Source organism: Phalacrocorax carbo, chromosome 9 (genome assembly GCF_963921805.1).
Source record: "Phalacrocorax carbo chromosome 9, bPhaCar2.1, whole genome shotgun sequence".
NCBI classification, from domain to species: Eukaryota; Metazoa; Chordata; class Aves; order Suliformes; family Phalacrocoracidae; genus Phalacrocorax; species Phalacrocorax carbo.
In genome coordinates, this window is record NC_087521.1 from 29035574 (window position 1) to 29061258 (window position 25685).

The 25685-nt window shown below is 42.8% G+C and overlaps 1 protein-coding gene across 1 annotated transcript in view; it reads right to left on the reverse strand.

The window, feature by feature from the left end:
* LOC104045627 (neuroblast differentiation-associated protein AHNAK) overlaps window positions 1–15551 on the reverse strand; it is a 57294-nt gene extending 41743 nt beyond the window's left edge. The window contains exon 1 of the mRNA XM_009505627.2: window positions 15397–15551. The gene's annotated coding sequence lies outside the window, so the exon portion shown is untranslated. The remainder of the gene's footprint in view (window positions 1–15396) is intronic.
* Between the last annotated feature and the right edge of the window lie 10134 nt (window positions 15552–25685).

Below are 25685 nucleotides of genomic sequence, written 5' to 3' on the forward strand. Positions count from 1 at the left end.
TGTAGCCAGTACTGAGGCACCCAAAAATAACAAACCAACATGCTTGCCTAATAGATTAGAGGAAAACACAGTTTAGTTAAGGAAATAGGTTTAAGTTTTATGTTTCACAGAGGCTAGTATAAACAATAGGGAGACATTATTTTTTTAAAGACTCATTACTGCAGTTCTGGATTTCTTTTTGATGAAAGACCCAAATAGTGAGAAAGTAACTGCACTGCAGTTCATCCATGTAGTAACTGGTGGATGAATTGAGATGGGTGGAGTTGTTTGAAAGCACTAAGAGGACTATTTCTTGGATTTGATTATCAACCCTAAGGCTGATTCATAGCAGTTCCAAACATCCACAGCCTCTCTGTAATAAGAAAATAATAATATCTTCTGGAACAGTGTAACTGTTCCTTTATCATAATGGCCTATTCACACACAGGTTAAATATTTTTTAACTCAGTTAAAACAGGATGCATTCTTTCTGAGGGCACATGGTAACGTTTTTCTTGAACAGCTGTGCTAGATTCAGACTAATGTATAACAGAGAGAAAATTACATTTTGCCCTTTAGCTAGATCAAGGGCTCTACTGAAATCAACAGCCTTGTACCAATACAAAGCAAAAGGAAGACCCCAGGGCTTCAGTTACAGCCTCTGAGACCAACTCAGGTAGGTGGATTTGACTGCTCTCTCAGGTGGCTTCTGCAGAGTCATTTACACCTGTGCAGCAGGGGGACAATCCAGTGGCTTGTCCCCACTTTGCAGAATGGCAACAACTGCCTTGGTTTGCAGGGCTGTGGAGAGTTTGAGTGCAAGAGGATAGAATGCGAGGCACCTGGAGATGTCCCTCAGTCCACCTGTAGGATTTTCTGCACATCCTTGCAAAGAGCATTTTAAAACCAATGGTATTTTACTACTCATGCTCTCTTGCACCCTGCCTCATTCAACGGCCGTGGTGAGAACCCTCTGCTTTCTGTCTGTGAGCTGCGGTTCATCATGTACAGCAGAGAGACTATTGCTCTCTCCTAAAGAAGGTGCATTGGTGTTCCTTGCCCCGCCACCATACACACGTTACAATCATTGAAGCCAGAAAAGAAGAACGATTGCTACTGTAAACTTATCCTGTCTACTGTTTACAGGGTGGAATAACTTTCACTTTACCTTCAACAAACAAAAAGCTCCACCACCACCTTATTGTGACATTTTTAAATAATGCAGTCCCAAAGTCCTCCATGAACTGTCAATAACATTTTAGCAATGACTGAAATATTTTTTGTGTAGTGCTGTCAGTTTTGACAGCATTCTGCAACCACACAGAGAGCAGAATTTGGTTTTTCTTCATTGCAAATACTTAACGTTACTTAATCACTCTTTGAAAACTTTTACAGGAAAAGTCTGTCCCCATTTGACCAAAAGGGAGCAAAAGAAACAGAAAAGCACCAGGTGGATCTTTGAGGAAGACAAACAGCCAGAGCTCTCCTGTTTTCAGAGACATATTTCAATGCAGGGCTTGGTGCAACTGGGCACAGATGGGAAAGGGTAACGGCAACCTACACATAGCCCAGCGTAAATCCTACCTCAGGAGCTGCTAACTGAAAAACAGGTCCTTTTACACTTCTACACCAGGTAAATCTATCATAGTAAGATTATCTTGAAAGGTTTTGAAAAGACATCAGGACCAGGGTCTCAAGTGCATAGGACCCAGAACCTAAAATGATAAAGCAAAGCAGAGTGAACAGGACCAGGGCTAAAATGTAGGATCTCCTGAGGCATATTCTTCTGCTCATGGATTCAGTAGGGGAAAGAGCTCTTTGTTTTTGGAACACAGCTTGGCCAACACGTGGTGCTAGATCTTGTTCTTGATCCCTAGACTCCAAAGGGCCATTTTCAGAGGGCCTCTGTGTGCCTATGCGAACTACATGTTGCTGCAGGATTATCCTCTGCAGCTGGAACCACTGGCCCAAGTTAAAAACTCCTGGACTGGTAGGTATAAGAAGGCTCTGAGGGTTTTGTTACTGTTATCGCTCCGACACATGTGGATATTACTTACACGTTACTCTGCACGCGTCTGCAGCAGGGAAGGTCACGAACACTTCACAGCTCTATGTCTGAAGAGAGGGGTCTGAAAATGTATCTGAACAATTTCTAGGGAAGTTTAAGCTCTCCTTGCTGAGAAATGCCAGCTTAGGGATACTGGAAAAAACATTTTTCATGCATGTGTTTTTTATTAAATGCAGCTGTCAAAAAAGAGGAGGGCTCATGTTCCCAAAAAGGTGCAGCAAAGAGAAGACAAATGGTTGGAATAAGGCATTAACAGGAATGTGCCTACCCTGCCTGAGCAAAATCACCACTTCGGTAGAGCCTTCAGGGCAACATTTAAACTAGCTGGCTCAGGGACTAGTAGCTGTCTGTCTGTGGGATTTCAGTGAATGCCGTGCAAACACAGCCAACTCCCCAGGGAAGTCAGTACTTGCTGCACAAAGCCACTCCTCCCTGTCCCCAGACTGGCTGAATAGACACTGTCTCTGCATGAACTGCACCTTCCCAGTGCTGCATAGGCACATCTGGAGAGAGACTATGTTTATCTAAGCCTTGTTTTCCCTGTCATGCTGCAGATATTGTGTTCCAAGTGTGTTGGCGGTGAACTTAAACCATCAACCGCAATCTGATAATGCTTACCCCTAATCATCTTGCTGCAGTAAAATTACGGAGGTGAAAACAGCAAAGGCAAAGTGAATGTTTATCTACTTGATATTTTTCCTCTTATTCAATAGATATAGGTTCAGATTTTGTCCCCTGGTCTAAATGTGTGTTCTGAAAGAGTTCATCTGGATTTATACCAGTGCAACAGCAGAATTTGGCTTGTGATCTTCAGATGATGACATCAGTTAACAGACTTGCTTATTTCTCTGCAATATATTCTTCGGGTTTTCTATGAAGTTCCTATTCAACAAGCATAATAGTCTAACTAGGATGCAGTTATGTGGCAACAGTGTACCACATAAATTAAACTAACTCTGGGTAATATCACCAAAAAATATGTGTTTATAGCTTCATGCCAGTTTCTGACTAATGCTTTTGTTTGTTGCTATATCAACCACACATGAATCTGATAGCCAAAAGCATGTTTATGACTAACCTTTGCTCTCTGGGGATTGAAAATATGGAATTAAAAAACCCCAACCACAATACACAATGTGAGGAGAACATGATAGGAAACACCTTTTTTGGCATGAGTTACTATGGACATTGGAAGTGAAGAACATCATGAGTGGAAAACATTAGGAAATGGGAACTGTGGGAATAACCGGCTTTAACCCACGGTGATTCAACTACAGCTTTTATTTCACATTGCAAGTTGTCTCTGCAGGACTAGAGTATGTTGCAGGAAGTCCTGACTGCCTGTTAAGGGATGGATTTAAGCCTCTAAAGTCTGGAGAAGCTTTAAATAGCACTTTAAAACTTTCAGACCCCTTTACTTGAGATCATTTTTACACTCTGCCTTGACATCCAGGACACTGGTATTCACTTAATTAATTTCTATTACAATTTATACGTTGGTAGTTTCCAAGAGTGTGTCCCAAGACTGACACCTAATTATGGTGTCCAAATACACAGTGAAGAACAATGTCGGCCCCGAAGAGCTTTTTGTCAAACTAACGGAGAGAGCCAAAGGGAGAGGAAGATGGAAAGAGGGAGAGTGGGAGGCAGAGACAGAAGTGCAATGTAACTGCACCACCTACCAAATCAGAGGCTGAACCCAGGTGTCTTGCACCCCAGTTCACTTGTCTGATTCAGGTTGCCAAATATACTACTGTGGGAAGAAGAATACACTGTGTACCCTGCAGAGGAGGGAAAATCAATACAGTTACAGTGATTCCTAAACTAGGATAACTTACAACAAAGCTACATTATGGCAGGAAAAATTTATATTAGTGTTGCCCTGTTATTCTTACTAACATCTTTCCTTCATGGGTGAAAAAAAATAAAGGGGAATATTGGTGTGCAGTGTATAGACACAGAAAAGATCTGTTTTCTATTTATATTAATTACTGTGCTCCAGACTGAATATTTCATCTTTATTCACAGATTTTCACTGTGCATAAAGACATCTGATTATCACAATTCATGGCAAGTTCTTCCATCATCTCTCCCAACTCTCAGCAGAGAGTTTTGAGATTATATACAGCTTTGTGGAGAGGGAGGTCTGACCAAGCTGTGGAGTTCTGGGTATTTCCAAGGGGGGAGTTCATGAAAGATGTCTTGACCCATCGGTAGGATAAAAAGGACTGTGTCATAAATGGAAGCATACAAAAGTCTGTAGGACTCAGATGATACCTGCCATTCATTTAGTGCCACAGGGTCAAATTTTGAAGTACTGAGATTTCATTCTTTGCGTACCCAGGCAAGACATCCATGGGCCTCAATGAAACTGATATATGGCATGCTATATCACATTCATCTTGTAATTCAGACTGTGATATGGGCTGAGATCAGCTTTGATTCTGTCTTGTAAAACCCAGCAGAGCACACAGTATTGCACACAGTAGGTATGTCTGCATCCTTGTAAGAGTAAATTATTTAAAATAAAAAAGCAAGCTTTTTGTAGATTAGTCATGAATTCAATTGGTGTATACAGCAAGTGGCATTAAGACACCAGTGTTGTACAAAGTGAAAAACAAAGGCAAATAAGATATAGGCAGAAGTGTTCCAGCTATAACCTAAATACCACTTCTGGACTACAGAGCAATTGCCTGTGACATGACGAAGGCCATATATGACTTTCTTTGCTTTCACATGCTTTTTTAGTTCTTCACATTTGGCAGAAAATGCATCTTACAGAAAAGAAAAAAAACCGTGCCAGGCTTCTTTCCTCCAAACCTGGAAACAGCCTTGGATACTAGAAGCACCATACAGAGACCATTTCAAAATAGCTACCTCACTCCCTGTGACTTACCCCAAAAGCAACTGCTTTTCCCTGTGAGTGGTGCAGAAAATGAGATAAGAGATCATCAGTATAGGTGAAAGAGGTTGCCAACCCAACTCCTGTCCTGAATAACTTTATGATCTGTAGTAGCCGGAGGCAATGATTGCTAGTACTTATGGATACGTATTCATGTAGGTGCAGTGCTACCTAATGAGCATCTTTGGGCTCTCAGGGGGCATAGCTACCCCTCTTGCACCCTCTGGGCTGTCAATCACCCAGATAGCATTGCCTGCCACATATGAATATGCTAGTGTGGCAGCTGCAGCCTTTGATCATGGTCACCAAGGAAGTCCCTGCACCTCCCCAGAGCACCATGTGAAAGCAGACAAGCTCTCCCTGTCTCACAGAAAGTAAGGTAGCAAAGCAAAAAACCAACTTGCTCAAAGTCACAAAGCAAGTTGGCAGCAGAGCCAGCGATAAATACAACCCAGATGTCCTGGATTCCACCTCCTCCCTGCACCATGATGCCTCTCTTAGCTCAGTGCTGGAAGGAAATGTTTTGCATTTACTCATCCCTCCTTTTCCTTTGTCAATAGAAATTAAAGCAGGCATCTGACTGCCTAAGCCTTGAACACTCCAATGCTTTCCAAGGCTTGCAGTGAAGTCAGCCAACGTTTCTATTGAATCCAGCCCTAATGGACAACTAAAAGAGATTTCTTTGCCAACTAGCCTATCAGTGCAAAACTCATCTAAGCACATATTACTTTAATATAGATATGCATTGTATATATATATATATATTTCATGACATTGCAAAGAACCACTAATTACAAAAATACTATTGTTGCAACTCAGCTAGTGAAAAAACCAATCTACTACTATTTAAAAAATTAAAATACTGCATCATGATTTTTTTAAGTGTAGATTTAAAACAAGCAAATCTAGACCTTTTTACTCTGTTGGTAGGTAGGAAGGTCTGTCAGGGTGGTTCTTGCATTGAACCTACTCAGTTTTGCTTAAAGACTGATCTCTAATTAGCATTACTTTTCCATTAATCTGTTTTGTGAACAAAATGTCCAAATATTTAACATTTACTCAGTAAGCTATCTATGGTGTCTGTGTGGAGGGCCACTTCCATGTATTTTCCAAAAGTGATATAAATCTTATTTCCATGGGAATACGTCACATCCTGTCAGCAAAATATCCTTACTGCTGTCAGCCCAAGGTGAGTCTAGGTCTCTGAGCAGTTGAACACACTCGTACTTGCGGGGTTTTTTCACCCTTGAGGCAAATGCGGCTCCATTTTTCCTGCATGTCACCATAAAAATCCAGCTGGGAGTTGTAGGTGTTGTGCTGCTGTTGCTATAACTCCATTGCCAATGTATTGTTCTGGCTACCAAAGGGTACTTTAGAGGAGCTGGACAGAAGTTAAAAGAAAATGCAGTATTGCACATTGTATCCTCTCCCCCAAACACCCAAGGGGCATGACAGTGGGAACAAAAGTTTTAGCAGCTGCAGGTGCCTAAAATACTTAGCTTCTCTTTGCAGAACTCCCTCATTTTTCTTGACTAGAAAATAAATGTGTGCAAGATTTTGCATTCAGGTCTCCTGACCTCAGGTCCCTGCCTTTCATGGAGGACAGCAGCAGGTGATCACACACATAGCAAAATCACAGTGTTCATGCTCAGTCATACTACGTGCTTCCACCATGAGCACTTTGTACGAACCCACATGCTGGATAACAGCATCCATATCTTTGCTCCAGCCAGCAGGAATTTATTATGACTGAGAATATCAGAGAGCTTCTAGACAATGAAACAAACCAAAACACAGCCCAAAAAAGCCTTCCTCCTTTCTCTGTAAAACTGTTTCCACTATTTCCTCATTACTGCCACCTGTGTTTTGCCAGACGTGTTTGACACAAAGCTCGTAAGTCCTCTGAGGCACATCCGGGTAGGTGGCTTGAATCACTTAACACAGCGAGGACCTTAACCTGCCATCAGACTGCAGCAGCAATAAATGACAAGAATAAGTCTTGACAAACACGGCTAGGTTGTGCCATTTTTGTGCAACAATAGTCTGTTTGACAGATTTGAGCCTGCCTTCATCCCGGAGACCTTGCCTTCTGCAAAGTCTCTGCAAAGCAAGAAACTCTCACTCCTTCTTGGAGCTATTGCAGCCAGGTTAAGGACATCGCTCCTTGCTGCGATTTGTCAGTGCCAGCTTAGCAAGTCCCGGCTCCCCCTGAGCGCGCAGGCTCTGGCTGGCCTTGTACATAGTTCCAAGTGTATCCGAGAGCCAAAACCTTATCACAGTCCATCTCTGTCTCCTCTCAAGAACGGAGTTAGTGGAGGAGTTAGCATGGTGCATTTGTGCTGGTGTGACAGCCAGCTCCTGTTTTGGATTAGTGATCGTTTTCCCTCTCTCTCTGTCTCTCTGTCCCTTATCAGGCATTTAAAAGTGACGGATTTGTGGGAAGGAGAAAATGCTTATTTTCCTGGCTTTTTATATCTCCCCTTGCTCTGGTGCAAATGAAAGCCCCAGGCCCAGGCTCATGGCCTGGATCTGTGTGTGCTGCGCTGGGGCCTGACTTTTGTCAGCCCAGGCCATGAAATAACAGTGCGACAGGGGAGAGGTGTTCATGCAGAACCTGACTTTCTTTGTAGTTCCCCACACAGAGGACTGCTGTCAGAAGACTGGGTTTTGATGCATGTCACAGCTTGGGAGACATTGCAAACGCACTGCTTCCCTATCACACGGCACGGCAGACACTGATCGCGAGCCAGCAATGAGCCTCAAACACAAAGGAGTGCAAATAAATTAATAAAACGCATCTGAGAATGGCAGGGGCAGCAGTCAGCAGAAACACCCCAAACGCCCTGCCTGCTGCGAGGACAGCTGTGCGTCTTGCTGCTTACGTGCCAGTAGAGCTCTGTGGTGCCTGGGTCTGACGCAATGTCTACGAGGTGTTTCCCCTGGGCTGGAAAGGCTATGGTTGCCCATGGGGGTAAGGGTTTTGCTGTGTGGGGTTGTCTCACCCACATTGGTTTTCACTATCATGTGTCTGGACGTGTGTGTGTGTGTGTGTGTGTGACCCTGCTGGACACTCTCTCAGTGCCCTTGAGAAATAATCCAAAATCACTGGTTTTCTTTCCGTGCCATTTCCAGGGAAATGTCCCTGCTCTGGGGTCGTCTTTGACTCCGTCACTGTATCACGAGGGTTTGCAGGCACCTTTAGGCAGTCTTGCTGAGGCGCTGGCAGTGGGGTGTGCTGTGGGCTCCAGCCCGTCTTTTTGCCAGGGTATCTTCTGTCTACGTTGCCTCTGTTGGGCAGACTGACCCCAGAGATACCAGCCTGCAGACAATTTCAAGGTGGGCCTGTTACGAGCTTCCTTCATGGCTGCTGTACAAATTTAAACTTTTCTTCAGAAAAACTCTAGAAACTGAAAATAGGAAATCAGGTTTTGTCCACAGGTTTACCTACCCAAGCCTTGCCATCTGCTATGGTCCACATCCAAGTTAATCTGACTCAGCTACTTCAACCCCTCTGTTTCAGAGCACCTCGCACCTCTCCAGTGATGAGTGCCCTGAACGCCCCTGCCAGCATCGCACTGCCAGGCTGAGCGCCATTTGCCTGCATGTAAACACCCCATCTGCTCTACCATCAACCCATCTGCTCTGCCATCTGCCCACCACAGCCTTCCCTACTGCTGTGCTGTGCAGTTGTCTCCTGGGCAAGCCACAGTCCTATGCATCATTTTTTAAGTCAAGAGAGAGACATATCTGCATTTGTATGGCAACATACTCCAGAGCCCGTAGGCTGACTGGGACATTGTCTTGCCAGGCCTGACTGGATGTACAGTAAACGTTGCTGATGCATGTAGCTATAGGTGCTGGCCTTGAAGTGATGAAACACTGCTGCCCGCCAAACATCATCTGTGCTACCAGATTCCCCTTACCTACAGCCACTGAAATCCTGCCACTCTGGGATGTTGTATTTTCCAATACTCTCAGCAGCCTGACCTCTGAATAGACATACCCCTTGTGTCCACATACCCATCCATGTTCCCAGTCCTGCAGTGCTCGGCAGCAGCAGAAGAGGAGCCATGGTGCAGGTCTCTGGGATGAGCCCTATGGACTAGGGGTGGCCACATGTTTGGGATGTGAGTGGTTCTGCAGGACCAGGATTATTAATCCACATCGGCAAAGCAGAAAAATGGAGAAAGGGAGAGAAGAAGGAGGAAGCATGCGGCAGAGCTCCCAGTAAAATGTGCTGTGGACAGTTTGCTTGGGCTCCTTGGAGACTCCTGACGGCTGCTATGATCTCCTCACCATGAGCCCCAGGGATGATTTCTTGTCACATGCACCGAGCACCGTCTTTTATTTCTAAGAAACAAGCTGGTATATTTAGGAGAGATTATATTAATTCTTGAACTTATCTGCAAGTATTAGGATTATTCTCTGGGCTTTAAGGTTTATTTAGAATAAATAGGGTTTATATATTTTGTTGGTGAAGCATGCAATGTATATGTTATAATTATGTAATTAGTGCCCTAATCTCTGTGATGAGCTTTCCTGGCATAACACAGTCAGTTATCCAAAAGTGTCTTTTTAATCTCTGAGGAAGGACAATTTTAAAAAGAAAAATATTATTTCTCCTGCTATCTCTATCCAAACCATTCCATTCACAGATTCCTCTTAGACTGTCTGAAGCAGTTTTTAAATCCACTGTGGACATATAATCCAAATACAGATGTAAGATCACAGTGCCATTACTAAACATGTTCCTTTCATAACAGTTCTATGGGAGTCCTGCCTCCATCCAGCTCTGTAAACCACTGAAAAGTCCCCTTATAAATATTTGTGTGTGAAATACTTTTCAAAAGTCTGTTTTACACCACTTACACAGTCATCAGTTTTCTAGCCCAACACATGCCCCAAAAGAAGAGTGTGATAGCAGAGCCCAAGAAAGTATTACCCTTCACGACCATGCCAGCACTGTCTTCGTAGGAAACCTGATTAACAAGTTAGCATTATAACTGCATGCATCATTTGCCTTTGTAGCTATCCATCACCATGAGTACAAATGCCACATATAGTCATTCTCATGTGAAAATGCCCAGTTTGCTTCCAAAATCGGCTCTGACTAACTGGTTACTTTAATTAGGCACTGAGTTGCCCGAGACATTTGTTGCACAAATAATTTTTTTCTCATAATCAAGCCCATTATGTGAAAAAGTCAACCTTGAGGAGTGTGAGGACACAGTTCATATAAAAATCAATGCAACCTTTCACTAAAACATAAATCAGGTTGACTCAGACATATATGAAAATATTTGGGGAATGCTTAATGACATTTTTGTGTTCTTGTAAATTATTTGCTTTCGGCTGATTTTAGAAGCAGGAATAGGGAAAGCTCAGCTCGCACCAGAAAATATCAGCAATGGAAACGACTAGTTTTCTCATGATAGTTTCACAGATCTTCAGCTCATAAACCTTCCAATAAACCTGCATACATTTCAAACAAAAAAAATAACCCAAGTTTTTGGATGCTTATCTGATCTGAGGGAGAGTTACTAACCTCTTTGAGGTTCACCAAAAGCTGATTTCTAACTATTTTTCAAAATAATGATGCTTACTCCCACTTAGACATTTTTCCCTTTCGGTACATAATGCAAACATCACTTAAAGCTGTTCTTGCTGTGTAGAAAATTTATTATCCCATTCTCTAAGAAACTCTAATTTCTGCTCCTGCATGCATGTCCTTTGAGTTTCTTCTTCATGTTAAAATTTCCACTTTGGAATTCACTCCTCCAAGTAATTCTGCTAAGGCTGGATCTTTGGATTAAAATGTGAATGACATGAGGCAAGGAAAAGAAAACTTCCTGCATATACTTATTTTTAGGCAAAAGTAGAGCACTGTGCCTGGCTGGCAGTCAAAGGGCTGGGTGCTGGGGCAAACCACACAGCAAGCAAATGAAGAGGTGACCTGTGGAAAGCTGAATGACATTAGCATTCTAGGGCTGGTATGGAGTATGGGGTACTTAAGAAAAACAGGGATGGTTGGACTAGTAAAATGTGTGAGCTTTCAGGACTCACTGCAAGGTGGAAGATTTTATATCTATAGTAGTTTATTGGACTATTCAGCTAGGACTTGTAGAAATAGGAAGAAATACGTGTAGCTTGAAACCTTTGCTTTTCAGCGCTGGTTGACTGAGGCCACAAACATACCACTCTTCAAGGGAGGTGAGCTGAGAGGTCAGTGGGCAGGTAGAAAGGTATTTAAAATCAGATGGCTGTATGGATAACAGCTGCTCCCCTGACTCTACAAACGTCAGGCACAACCCACCGCTATCAAAATCAAGTGGTGTTTGTTCTCTTAACTACAGAGAAGAAATAACATTTGCCCAACAGTGAAGAACAGTTACTGTGTCTTTGGAGTCTCGGCCATTTATCAGCCGGCTTGGAAATCATATAAACCTTATCTCCTTGTTTGTGTTTTTGAAAAACAGATAACTTTGCCCTCTGAAGACACTGCTATCTTTATTGGGCAGATGAAATGGGCTCGGTGCCTGCTTTTCTTCAGGCACTTGCATTCCTGCTCCATGGAATTTCACTGGGATTTGGGCTGTTACCATGGCCTGGGACTCACTCCCTGCAGAGCTACCGTCCCTATCCCATGGGAGCAGATGGGTCCCCTATCAGTTACCTTGGCTTATTTATTACTTACATGCCATAATAACCTTAAAATATTTTGGCTCATTCCAGCCACTATGGACTACACATTTGGTCAGATTTGGATGGTGAACCCAGGGGCTCTCCGTCTCTGACAGAAAACTGTAGACCCATTCTCTGCAATAAGCCGGTGGTTAATTCCAGATATTTGGCTACCTATAGCCTACTTTCAGGAAGTAAACATGGTGGTAGGAAGTATTTAGTATGTGAAACGCCTTCTCCTAGCCTGAAGTTTTGTTTTCCAATATAAAATAATGAATTCCAGCCTTGACTTTAAAATCTGAAGTGAGATGAGCAAATGTGTAGAATTAACAAGTTCCCCTAGGTGCAGCCGTAAACCTCCCGCACCAGGGCTAGGCACAGCTGTGGGTCATCCAAAGGATCTTTCTTGCCACAAGATTGTTGTCTTGACTTTTGTTGCGTGTGGAGAGATGGCAGCCAGATCTTGTTAGGGTTTAATCTCTGCTCCGTTAGGAGCCGAACCCCCTACATAGCTCAGTGCTGCTCCACTGCTTGGCTTCGGAGGGAAAAGCCTGCCTAGCAGCTGAAGGCACAGCAACTGGCCTGCCTGAAATGTGTGCTTGTACAGCATGGCAAGGCCTGTCAAAACAGGCAGCCTCCAATGTGTGCAGGTCAGAAAATACCTGAGTTTTGAAGCCAGGTGTGGGACAAGGAGCCCTGAGAGCCAGCGCTGACCTGAGGCTGAAGTGCCTTGAATGTCCCTGTGCCTGGAGTTGCTGGGGCGTGGTTTCAATCCCATTTGACTCCTGACTGTCCCAGCCTTTGGAAGTGGTCTTGCTTGTGGGGCTGCGTGTGCCCTGTATGGCTGAGAGCCAGGCCAGGTCAGCTCTGCTGCCTGGGATTTGCTAGGCAGATTGGAAGTTACAACTAAGGGAAGCAGGAAAGGCAACAGTTGTTAGATGATGTTGTCAGTAAAATGGTTTCTTAGCAGGCTAGGGCTCAAGGTTGTGGCAAACTGCCTGAAAGCAAAAGCTTGCCTGTGCTCAGTCTGCCTGTGCCGATGCAGAGGGCCAGGTCCCCCCCTCACTCAGAGAAGGGCTAATATTGAGGCCTTTTGCAGCCTTACTGGTTTGTATTGAACCTGCAACATGGAGCCCAGAAACCCAGTGAGATGATTTGCCAGACATGGAAACACTGATTTTTCCAGTGCATATTTTGCTGCTCCCTGATGTGAGGGACATTATGGAATGCAAAAATAGCTACATGTAAAAAATAGATTGAATCTGTTTACTCAAATATTTACTCAGAATATAAGCCAGTAAATTTCACACTTTTCAAATACACTGCCTTATATTCTGATTATTTAGATCTCCTGATGCAAGGAATCCTGGAAAAAAAATCTTACCTAAATCCCTCAGTGTTTTACACTTGCATAGGATGAACTGACTTCTTTGCCATAGTAGGAGACTTGAGGAAAAAAGCCCAGCCGAAACCTCTGTGCACTTTTAGAGGTTTCAAACCAAGGGAATATACATTCCTGTGGCTTCATACAAGACATGACACTTCGGTAAGATCCCAATGCTGTACGTCCTACTCCCTCCACTAGCAGTGTCAACGTTAGGTAAAGTGCTTGTGAAGTTCCTGTCATGGCTTCCTGGAGAAGGGTGCCTCCAAGCACGGGGCACTGAGCCCACTGAAGTCTACAGGAGGTTAACTCAGATCATAGCTGTTCCCCTGACCATGTATTACAGGTTGTTGGATTTTGTTTCAGTGATGAGCTTCGAGTACAGCCAAAAGTGAGTAGAGGCACGTTGACCTCATAGTTGTGAATACAGATTGAGCATCCAAGACAATTAAAAGCATAAAATATGTGCCATCTCCAAACCCCTGGCGAATCAGTGCTAGAAGTTACCACTGCCCTGTCTGACTGAAAAAACGTTAACACCCGCTGTAGAGGAGGTTGGAAGGCAGCCATCCTCGATGGATTGCTTATGAGCACTGACTAGAGTCAAACTGACTTCAGTCAGAGATTTACACAAGCCTCGTAATCTAATAGTAGAGTTTACTTTACGAGAGTGCCACACCAAAGATAGTAAAATGCAATTTTAGCTAACAATCTACATGCTTCCACAGAAAAGCTACAGCCATCATGGAACATGTCAGCACTGCAGAGTGCCTGGCGCAGATTTATAGTTTTCAGTTTATTGCTGAAGAGTTATTGTTAACTCCATTGTTATAGAGTTACTGCAATTAGAAGTTCCAGTCACACTTATCATTTTTAAACATAGCTAATAAGCCCCAATAAATTCTGAGATGTTATATGTTTTCCTGTGCTGTTAGACATCTGAAACTTTTTCATGCTGGATTTTTGACCTATGTTAGGATAGATTTTGGAAGTAAATTGGCTGTCGTAAATTGCTTTTCCTCTGATTTGCTTGGATCTGCAAAATTCTTTATAGTTTTTCTTTATTATTGAAAGAGTTACAGCAAGGCATGCTTAGAAGTTTTCCCTCATGCACACAACAGGTGATCATAAGCAAAGTACTGTATCTCTTAAGAGTCACCTTCGAATTTTCTGTGGTTTTTGTTTCATAAATTATAAAAAAGAATGGTTATTTTTGTTCTAAAGGGGTACACTTTTGGTGTTTTCTCTCATGTGAGTAATGTTTTTTCTCTTTTCTATGAAAGCTTTTAGAACATGTACTTTTCATTCTCTCTACAGTTATAAATCCTTCTTCTGATCATCTGTATAGGTGTGTTCAGAAACGTATTAAGGTATATGGATGGGGCAAAGAACCTGGAGATGGACAGAATAATTTTACCCAGCATATTTCCTAGCACTTTGTGAACCAGCCTCAGCAGCCTTGCAGTGAACACGTACAGGATCCCAATTCTACTGACAAGGCTATGGATTTGTTTTTTAAATGCTTCAAGGTTAACCTTATTCTCAAATACCACTAACATACAGAGATCCTAGTGCCAAGTCAGTATATTATGATACATATATATTATAAATGGTATCTATTGAGATATAATATCCACACAAATAGATTTCCTCCAGCAGAAGCACAGATACTATAAAAATTGAAACATATCTATGGGGAAAACAAATAACAGAAAACTCATATTCATCAGAAACCAACTTCACGGTAAGTATATTGCAATTTGCACCTTGCAGTTCATTGCAACAACTGTGACTGGCTCTTTGTACTACAAAGGAGCGTTTCACTGCCTTTGAGAGGTTTGAGATTGTACGATGGGTTAAGTATACTGACAGAGGAAGTAAGAAAAACAACGTGCATGATCTGGAATAGAGATTAGTGAATGGAGGGGTGTGTACGGGACTGAGAACCAACATCCCTCTGAAAGCTTTGGGAGGCTTAGTGCACAAACTTGAAAACCCTGCGTTAAAAAGGTGGATCAGAAACTTTTTAGCAGGCTGAACATATTTGTTCACCCCTGATCTCACTTCTTCCAATACACAAGAAAGCGGCAAAGCTTTACGCCAGGTGGGATGCACCTCGGCTGAAGTTCTGGCCGTGCTTTCCCCAGCGGTATTGCTTAATGCACAGCATCTTCAGGTTTCTCTTATCAAGTACAGCAGCTGGGAACATTATGTCCTTATAATCAGAATGTCCAGTTTCTGTATCAAAGGATACAAAATACACCCACATCTCTTTGCAATTTTAAAAGCCCATCATCTACTGCAAACTTGTGCAATCTGCATCAGAGATTAAAAAGAGAGAAAGCAAGAGAAAGGGGTTTGTTTAAAAAAAAAACAACTTACCAAAAATAACTGAAGTTCTCTAAAGTTGCCCTGAAGTTGAAATAGCCCAGAACACCAGTGCAGAGCCTGCCTTAAACTCTCTCTCACTCCCCCTCTCTCTCCAGCAATTGGAAGGAGGGCTGTGCAGAAATTCAGCAAACAATTTTCCTTCTATGTCAACCGGGGCGTTCCTCTACGGGCAGAAAGGGGATGGCTAAGCCTGGGTGAGGCTTGTTGCTATCCCCAAGCCAAAGAGCGCTGTCGCAGATTAAACAGGCTGTGAAATCCAATCCCTTTCTCTACTAAGGCAACAGCTGTACGGCTTCAGCTGAGGCGGGAGCAGCGGGTAGACCCTGGGCTTGCTGCTGGTCAGGCTTTCCATGCTGGGGGACATGGAGAAACAGGGGTACATGGGTTTCCGTAAGCTCCGTGTCTTCTCCCTGTTTACTGCCTACAGCTACAGCACGAGCGTACACAGGGTGGAGATACAGGGCAGCTTCCTCGGGACTGAAAGTATATGGGATGTGGGCGCCCGCGCAAAACAAACATCTCTTTTCCTGAAATTCATTTCCAGCCTTGCTTCAGGACATAAGAGGGTAATTAACATTATAAGTATTAGTAAATTCCCATGCAAGCGTGCACAGAGTGTGTCTGTCACAACAGCGTGGTTCAAAAGGGTTTGAAGGCTGTTCTAGTGTCCTCTTAAAGTTCATTTTTCCTTGTCATTTTTACTCATCTGTTTAATACTTTCTGAAAAAAAAAAACCAACCCTGAACACTGAGCTGACAGACCTTACACCAAACGAAGCGTTATCATGGCTCACAGCATGGGAGTGCCAGCGCGCTTAGTGCTGCCTTTGCAGTGTGTCCTGATACCAACACATGATGAAAGCTGCTTAGCACCAGCAGAAATTGATTTATTAAAACTCCCAGCCCCTCCTCTCACCTGTTTCTATTTCTCCACCCCCTGCAAAGGAAATAAATTTGTAATACAGCTGATTCCTCCCTCTCAGAGGAATTCCACTGATCCTCTGATTCCTCTTCCCTGAAGCTTTAAAAAATCGTAACAACAGATTTCAGTCTGGGCTTCCTTGTTTCACAGAAGTATTTGGCTTCTTGTTTGCATGCTGTCAAACAGGTGTTAGGTGAGAGAGGGTGCAAAATGCAAACAACACATAAGCAGCCCTGGGAGTGTCCTGTGCGATTATGTGCTACATATATATCTATATAAATATAATTATATAATTAACATAAATATTATGTGAAACACTATGCAGTTCATACGCAACTTCTATCTTCTTGTGAGTGTGGCATCCACATCGAAAAAGAAAAAGTACGTTGGCTGTAGCCAGTGCAGGGAGGTATGGCAGCAAAGGAGGGAGATGAGGTGATGAGACTATATCAGCACAGGGGATGTGAGACTCTTCAAGGTGGCATGTTTCAAGTGAGACCTGCCACAGCTGCCTCAGGGATGGAGGTGACGAGAAGCAATAAAGGCCTCCTGAGGTGCAGTGAGCAGCAGAAAGGTGAACTGTAATGACTGGGAAACGGAGCAAGACCTCTCTAATAGCTAGTTTTTGGTTTGCTCTGCTGCCACCCCTCTTTCTATGCTCAGTCCTTGGGACTCTACTGAAGTCCAGCCTTTCTGAACTGTCTTTCAATATCATCCTGACAAACAACATATGTTTTTAGGAACAGGCATGCAAAACAAGAAGCACAACCTGACACCATGGTTTGAGGCAGAGACAAGTCATTTGGATGCAGAAATCTGGGTCCTTTATCCAGAGCCAATGGTGCAAACAGCAGCACTTCAGCAGAGCACAGACGTGGTGTAACAGCAGCAGTGTGCTCAATCCCTATTCAGTGCTTTATTTCAGCTGTCTTTGCTAAATATACTAATGGGCGTTGTTTTAAGAATTTTTAAAGCCTACATGAGACAAAACCCTGGCTAAGTTGAGAGAAGCCAACTGTTTTTCCACAAACCTGGAAGAAATTACTATATTATTTTTTCAAGGTATTGGGAAATCTATGTTCATTGTTGCTGGCTTTTTTCCAGTTTCATCTTGGAACTGCAAGACCTAACATCTGAGCAGTGCCCTGCTGCTGTAACTCCAGTGAATGCAACCTCTATGTGGACATTTATCCTTACATAACGTCCAACCTAAAATCTTTCCTTTTGTCAGCCAGTATAGTGGAGTTCTGTGACTATCAAATTATTTTAACATTAACTGACTGAGAATGCATAATGCTCACTTGGTTTATTTTTACATATTTATCAAATATTGAGCTATTAAAAAAAAAATGCTACCAAGCTGATAATTTCCAATTCTCCAAATAATTCCAGCACAGTAGAGCTGACTTATTCAGTGGGCATACTCCATATAGCCCTTCTTGGTTATTCTTCTTGATAGATGTCTAAATATTACAAAAGAAACTCTTTGAATTATGCTGAGGCAATAATGAAAGTTCCTCTCTGCTCTATTGCCTTGCCAGGGAGTACCGTTGTACCTCACATTTCTCTATTCCATCTCTAACTCCATTTTGCAGCTCCCTATATTACAACTTTGTTTTCTTTACTCAGTTCACAGGTAAGGCTGAGAACACACAGTCGAATAACACAAGCTTTCTTTTATTAATGTGGTTCCCACCCTGACCTGTGAATGGACTGATGTTAGGCCTGGGCATAAAGGTGTGCTGCTTTACTAGTAATTGAGAAATGAGATGAAAAACAATGGGAATGTTCTTGTGTTTTCCTTGGTCTGAAGAGAAAGAGACAAAATGTTCACTGAGGTTATAGTAAAGCATGCTCTGAAACAGAAAACGCTGTAGTTTATTGTGGAGGATGCAAGGGTGATACTTTTTTTTCATTTTTAGCTTTTATGAATCTTTAGACATTTGGGGGGAAAATGGAAGGGCACAAACTTCCACATGTAGACAAGACCGGGTAGCAGAGAAGACCAGCTGCAGAAAGTGAACTTGTCTGTGCAATCCAGAAAGGAGTTAAAAAACTGAGGACCTCTAGCTTAAAGAGAAATGGGCTGCCAAGAGAAGGAACCACAGAAGAAAGAAAAAGGAAGGGAAAGCCAAGATCAGTGTGAACAGAAGATGTAGAAGAGTAGATGGAACTGAATGTCAAACTAGCAATGAGAGGAATGAATAGACAGCTGTGGATGGACCTGGTGACCAACTCCAAGATCAAGCACAGAGGAAGATAAATATAACATTAATCACCAATTTACAGACATCTATGCTTTGTTTCCTGTGACCCCACATTTTGTTAAGACACGGAAATGTATATATTTATATATTTTACAGTCTTTCAGTTTGAACTAAAAAGGTATGTCAGCCAGCCACAAAAAGTTCCTCTGAATTTCTTCTCTTTTTCAATACATAAACCGTTCATTTGATTGATTTTCTTCAACATTTTTTTGCATAAAACTCTTTCAGCTGCAGGTAGGCATATAACCTCATAAACAGAAGGAACGCCAGGTATGGAAATGAGGTTTCATCACTGCCTCTTTTAAGAAGCCTCTGTGTTGGACTCAAAGACCTCATTCTGAAGTTAGTCAATTCAGATTAATTCCCCCCCACACACAAAAAACCCGTGAATGGGTGTCATTCATGTATCTTGTAACATAACTGGAATCTGTCCTCCAAATTGATTAGTCTTGTGTCCTTGATAACCTTTTCACCTGAGAATTTACTCAAAAGAGGCTCCAGTGTCTACCTGCTCTTGGTAGATTCTACCAACACTACCTGCATGCTGCACTGACAGCAAGCTGCAACTGCTAGTATTTCACATAGTAATAGGTTTCTCTTTTGTGAAGATAAACAAATGTCAATGCCACAGTATCCAGGGATAGAGTAATAAAAGCCAAACTCAAGGGAATATAGCCCAAACAAACCCAGGGAAAAGTTGTGTATTTTCAGAAAGTCAAATATTCTTTTCTGGGATTCCTAAATACATATTTTTTCACTTTAGTGGTTAATATTCTTGCTGATAAAAAAAAAAAAAGAGAGGAAGTTAAAAATGCTGATCCACAACCAGCATAAATATAAAACCCGACCAACCACAGAGAAAGCATTATTTAGAAATGAAACAAAATGAGACATTTCCAAGACCAATCCTTTCAATAACAGGAGAAGAAAAAGGAAACTAATTCACTCTGGACAGTTTCTTTTACTTTGTCCTGGGGCATATGCTCCATCTCCCTTTGTCCCCCACTGTGTTTCCACTAGCCCTAACAGTGCTGGCATTGACCTTTGGCAGCCAAAATAGCCCGGACAGAACGAACCAGAAGAAAGAAGGCAGCCAGACCAAGGGGCAATGCAGCCATGGCCACGGACCTGGGGGAAAACTGCTGCAATTAGCAAGGCCCATACAGGAACTGCAGAAAACCATGGTGCTTGCGGAGTTGCTGCCTTCCTGCCCGTCAGCTGCGCATCAGCTTGTTCAGAGCAGAGTGGAGCACAGCCACTGCCTGCAGAACTCCTACACCCTGACCTGATGGGTCTTCTAACCATCAACATCCTTGTCCTCTGCTGGTGGAGATCTATCTCTGGACTGTGCTGTAGAGGGCTTTAATTAAAAGTTAATATTTTCTCCATGTTCCCCCCAACCATCTCATTCCCTTCTCTCTGCTGTTTTTAACTGTCTGATCAACTGGAGTTCAGAGCTGGCTGACCTTGGACCTTAATTAGCTTACTATTTCACAACCTATGATATTGGATAGAAAGCAGAACCTGGCTCCTTCCTAAAAAGTGAATATTAGTGACAAATAGCTGACACCATGAGAACCAAAGTGTCTTTTCAAGCTGGAAAGGTAAGTGTTAATTACCCATGCATAACTTGCTTGTAAGAGGTGGTAATGCTCAAATATCTGAAAAATTGTTTCAACCAAATTATTTCTCTTTCTGCAATGTCATTATGCTGACTAAAGCCCTTTTCTTGCCACCATTTTGGTACTTCTAGTTATCACCAAGTCAGTAATTTTTCTTCACTTTGGAAATCCAGGAAAAAAAACCCTAAAGCCTGCCAAAACATGAATACACCATTCACAAGCTCTGTATTTTTAGGCGGCTGTTTACTGAATTGGATATTTCTGAAGAGAACAGTACTTTTAAGAATCTTTGTGGGACATTTTGTATTTGATCAAGACACTTTTTTTTCTATCAAACTGAAAGTTAAAGGATGTTGTCACTGATGTTTCTAGATCTCATAAAAAGCAGACACTGCTAAAAGGCACGTATAAACATTTCATGTAGCAGCTCAGTATAAACATTTCATATAGTAGCTCAGATGCCATTGGAAAAGCAAAAGTTTTCAGTTGTTAAACACATTTCAATTGCTTCACTATGATTTTTTGGGGGGCTCTTTTCCTTTTTACTAGTCATTGTATGGAGGGGTATAAACTCTTGCTTTTTGTGGGGGCTTGCATGGTCAGGGCTTATGACAAAGTCTATTGCCAGCTGTGGAAATGATTCTCAGTGACCCCTCCCTCCCTCCCTTGCTTCCCCCCCCACCAAAGCCTGAAAAACAGTTCTTAAACAAAAATCTTAAAATAAAAAAAGTACTGAAGTACTGGCAGATGATCTCACTGTGTGCCCTGGGGTTTCCATGGCATTTAGTGAACCACCAGTGATTAGTACATTTGTTGAAGTGGAGCCTATAAAGCAGTAACTGGGAGCTGCATTGAAATAGCCCCTTTCCTCTGGCTCCAGGGTCCCAGTGAAACCTGCCTTCAGCGGTGGAAGGGGTGTAAATATTCACATGGGCACCTGGCTGTACCCATGCAGTCTCGCTCAGGAAAGGGCTGTTTGCCAGCAGTGGCTCTGGCCACGGGGATATATTTCTTACAGTTACTTCTTTTTGAGACTGTTTTAACCTAGGTCCTTGCATGCATCTTCAATACCACCTGTTATTGGATTACTTGTGGCTGATGTCGCGCCCTGCTCCGTGGGCATGAGCTGGCAGACGCTGCTGTTGAGCGCAAGCAAGAAGCCCAGGTGAATGGGAAAAACAGGAGGAACTCCTTCAAACTGGGAACAACCAAGCACCAGCTCCCACCTTGCTAATAAAACAAACTGTCTACTTCCAGATCATGAATGATCACCCTGTTTTACCCCTCCATTGCAGTCACGCAGGGAGTCTGGGGATTAAAAAAGGGTATTTCACGCGCACAGCCGTTAGCTGTGTGCCCGTGGCTGGCACACACCACCACGGAAAAACAGGGTCAGTGCTGCTGCTGTGCTCCATGACTCGGTGCGCATCTTCAGGGCGTGTGGGCTGGGACAGGGAAAGGACTCAGCAGATAACAATGGGGCTCACTGTTTGCCGTCTGAGGTCGGCAACACAGCAGGGTTTATTTCTTAATGAAGTGAGTCACTTGATCAGTATCAAGTATCTGTTAAGTCGAGTGATGGGCGGATCCAAATATTAGAGGACCTTGTTTTAAATATACCTTTCACTGCTCTGGAGTGTCTTGTGCTGTGTAAACAACATCCGTGAGAGGTGGAAATATATTTGGTTAATCCCATCTGGGTCTGCGAGGTCTCCTGCTCCCATACAGCGCTGAGACTGATTTTCCAATGACATGAAATTCACCTCAAAGCCCTACATCCATTACACATAAGCTTTCCCTTGGAAAGGGAAAAGCCAGAAGTACAGGGTAAATAAAATCAGGCAAACTGCATGGTTACCTATCTGACTTCTGCACTTCAGCTTATTCAGCTGACCTGGCTCATTGGTGCCCCAGAAAGGAAACCTGTGGGAAATGGCAGCCAAGAGGGAGTAAGAAAAAGACTGCTCCTTCCACAAAGCATTTGTGGTGCAATGTTGGCTTCATCCTGTGAGATTCTCAGCACCCTCAAAGTTGCAATGAAATCTTTGGGCATCAAGGGTCTTGGCACATGCACCTTTGCATGTCAGTGCTTTGTAGATTCAGGCCTCTTCACCCCGTTTGCTGTCACTGAAATCAGCTGGAGTTTTGCCTTTGACTTTAATGGAAGCAAAGCTGAGCCCTTTAATGCTTTGTTCCTGACTTTTTCCCTCTGAACAGGAGAAGGAACACCAGGAACCAACCTCAGTCAGGGGTGAGAAATGCTTCACGTTGCCTTTCAGCAGGCTGACGCTGGAGAAAAGTAAAAATGTTACTGACAGTTAGCACTGAAGCTGCCCAACAACTTGATACTTATCCAGAAACTGAATCTAAACTGTATTTGATGCTGCTGGCAGAGAAAAATCAGCTTGATCCTTGATCTGTATAAATAGGATTTCTTCACGTTCTAATGAAGTGCTCAATAGCAAGGTAGGATTTGTGTGCGAAGTGGAGAGAAGGAAAGACCCCTGGTACCAGTGACATTGAAAAAAAACTTTCCCCAGCACTGTGTTAATGTCTTGGGGTTCAGCTGCCAACCACTTGGTTGAACAAACAAACCCAGTATGTAATAATTAATTCCTCCTAATTTAATAATGATGCTAATGGTAAACAAAGTTGCTGTTCAGTCTTGCACAGCACATGGTGCTATGTTCGTTCTTGCTGCATTTGCCCATAGATAGGAATCAATGAAATGAGAGCAAATAACTCACTTTTTAAGAGGAAGCATTATATATATTGTGGAGTCTTTTGACAGCAGAAGTACTCTCAGTTTCAGAACGTGGGCTGAGAAGAAAGACTGTGGAGTCCGGAATGGCCAGAGCGTTGGGAGCAGAGAACTTTCTCTGGGAGCACAGCAAACTGAACGCTGTCAGCAGTAAGTCCTATTCTTCCATAATCTGTTATCTCACACAAGTGCTTGTGTTTTCAGTCTTTCTTTGCTTGTAAAGAAAAGTATTTTAGTTTTCCTTTTCCTAAAAAAGAAGGGTTTGGAAGTGTCTGGGGAGTAGGAAGAGAACTGAATTTTAAAGGTTTTTTTTTTCCACAATGTTCATTAAAGTATTTGAAAAGCTAAATCAAGAGTGTTGGTAGTTTAGCTTTTTCTTTATCTTTTTTTCAAATAAGAAGTTTCTAAAATTATGTTATTAATTAAAAGAATCCCAAGAAGTACCTAGACTGACCAGTGAAAAAATACAACACCAAAAAAGAAGGGAGAGGGCATGTAGCTTTGGTGTTTTCTACCTCATGCTTGGTGTGCTTAATTCTACGTTAGCTTTAACACCTTTCTTTTTAAAAAACGGAAGAAGTCTCCTTAACAGTTTCTCATTTAAAATGAGTATTCCTATGGATAAATAGGTAAGACGGAAGTTATTGGGGAATTTCTTAAATGTATTTTTAGCCACTGCTAAGTTCTTGCTCACGGAACTAAAATGGATGCCTGTAGTGCTCCTTATGGCATCACTTACACAACCCTTCCCACTGACACAGTCCTGAGCTCCCTCCAAGCCCCACTGGCAGTTGCGGGATCCTGCATGGACCAGGCTCCTGCCCGGGCAGACCCACACGCCACATCCCAGCCTTTGTTTCTGAGTAATATGAGTGAGTCAGGCAACAAACACATGTGACAGCTCACAAGCAGCTCTGTGAAGGCTTCCCATTTCACACTGAATAGACACATGATTCATCACCTTCTTGTGCAGACTGTATCCTGTGCATGGAACAGCTTGTTTAAGCTGTACTGACCCTACAGATTTCCTAACTCAAAATCCTGGTTTCAGGAAACTATTCCTTTTCCAAATATTCATCAAATACATGACAGAGGAAAACGTGTAATAAGGAAATAGAAGAGCAGAACTGCAATTAGCATCTGTCACATGTTTAAGTCTGATCTATTAGCCCTTAATGAAGGTCTTTGGATGCCTGAAGAGAAGCACGTTATCCTTAAAGCAATATCTATGGAAGATAAGGTTGCTGAATGTGTGCAGCACGGGTCACGCAGAGCCATGGGCAAGCAGAGTGGGCTCGGTCCTCTGGGCTGCCTCTGCCTCTGCACAAAGACCCATTGGAGTCACCACAGCTACGTGCAGCAGGAGCAGGCTCAACCCCTAAACAGAATAAAGCTCAATTACACAGCCTTATTTAGTTGTACTCAAAGAAAGCTTACCCAGGCATTTATTTACAGCTCAGTGTGTCTTATGATAAACTGCTGCCTGAAGCCCATTTCCATCTGTAATTGTTAACACAGCTGATTATTGTCCCTGGGTTAAAGGAATTGCACGTTATTCTGGGCTCCTCTTCATGACTCAGCTCCTGAGAGCTATTTTGAGTGGCAGAGGGGAGAAGCTGCCAGACTGGCATCCCCTTCTGTTTTCTTTGTGGAAATAGGATGTGGCTTCGCACGAGAGGCGTTTTATCTGTGGAACAAAGAAAGTGCGTTTGTGTTCTGCAAACTCTGAAGGGATTACAGGGACTGAAGCCATAATCGTATGCTCTGATATTGTTGATATATTATAAATGGTCCATTATTCATCTGCATAAGGAATGTCAGAGGAATGGAAAATTAAAATGCAAAACTGGTGAGCACAAAAAACGAGCAAGTGATTCATACTGTGTGGAAAATGGGCCTCACTGGGTGTAGGTCTGTAGTTCTGTGGAATTAAGTACAAGTACAGGGCTAATAATTTAGCTCATTAGCAAAAATATTTGTCTTCCAGTTCTGAAAAACGCATGGGTAAAAATGGCACATGGACCCTGTGTGAGACTTCGTTCACCAGATCTCTTTCCCCAGGTGCCTTTCAGCCCTCTCTGATGGCAGAGAGAGTTGCAATTGTGTTCTACCCCTGCAGACATGGGGATCAGATGGCTGAGCAGATTTTGCCTAGCTCATAAAAACAGCAACATAATGACAACAATTAACCAGATTTGATCTGACTGTCTTGTGTTCCCTCCTCTCATCTTCAGTTACACTGGGTTCAGAGGGTTTCTCCTTCACTCTCTTTCCTAAGCCCTTCTCAACGGAGAGGTTCAGTAAGAAACATGAATATCACCCCCTTGCCTCCTGCTGAGCTGCAAGTGGGAACTGGAATGACTGAGCACCTTGCATCAGGGGCTCAGTGATGCCGGCATGACTCCGCCTCAAAGACAGCTTTCTGCTCACCTTGCTTTCAGTATTTTCAGCTCCAACACTAACTCTGGAAACACATCCATAGTGCAGTGGCCTAGGTCTATTTTTTTTCTCCACTTTAGGCTGTTTCTGTAGTCCATTTTGCCAAGGCTGCAGATTGTCTTTCCTGAATATATCCTCTCACTCCCTGCTGAAAAGGCTTTCTCATCCCTCTGCCGGACAGTGAAATTTCAACAGGGAAAAGCAAATGAAACACATTGTGTATTCAGATATAAAATTATCACTCAAAGAGAAAAGGATTTCTTTTCTCTG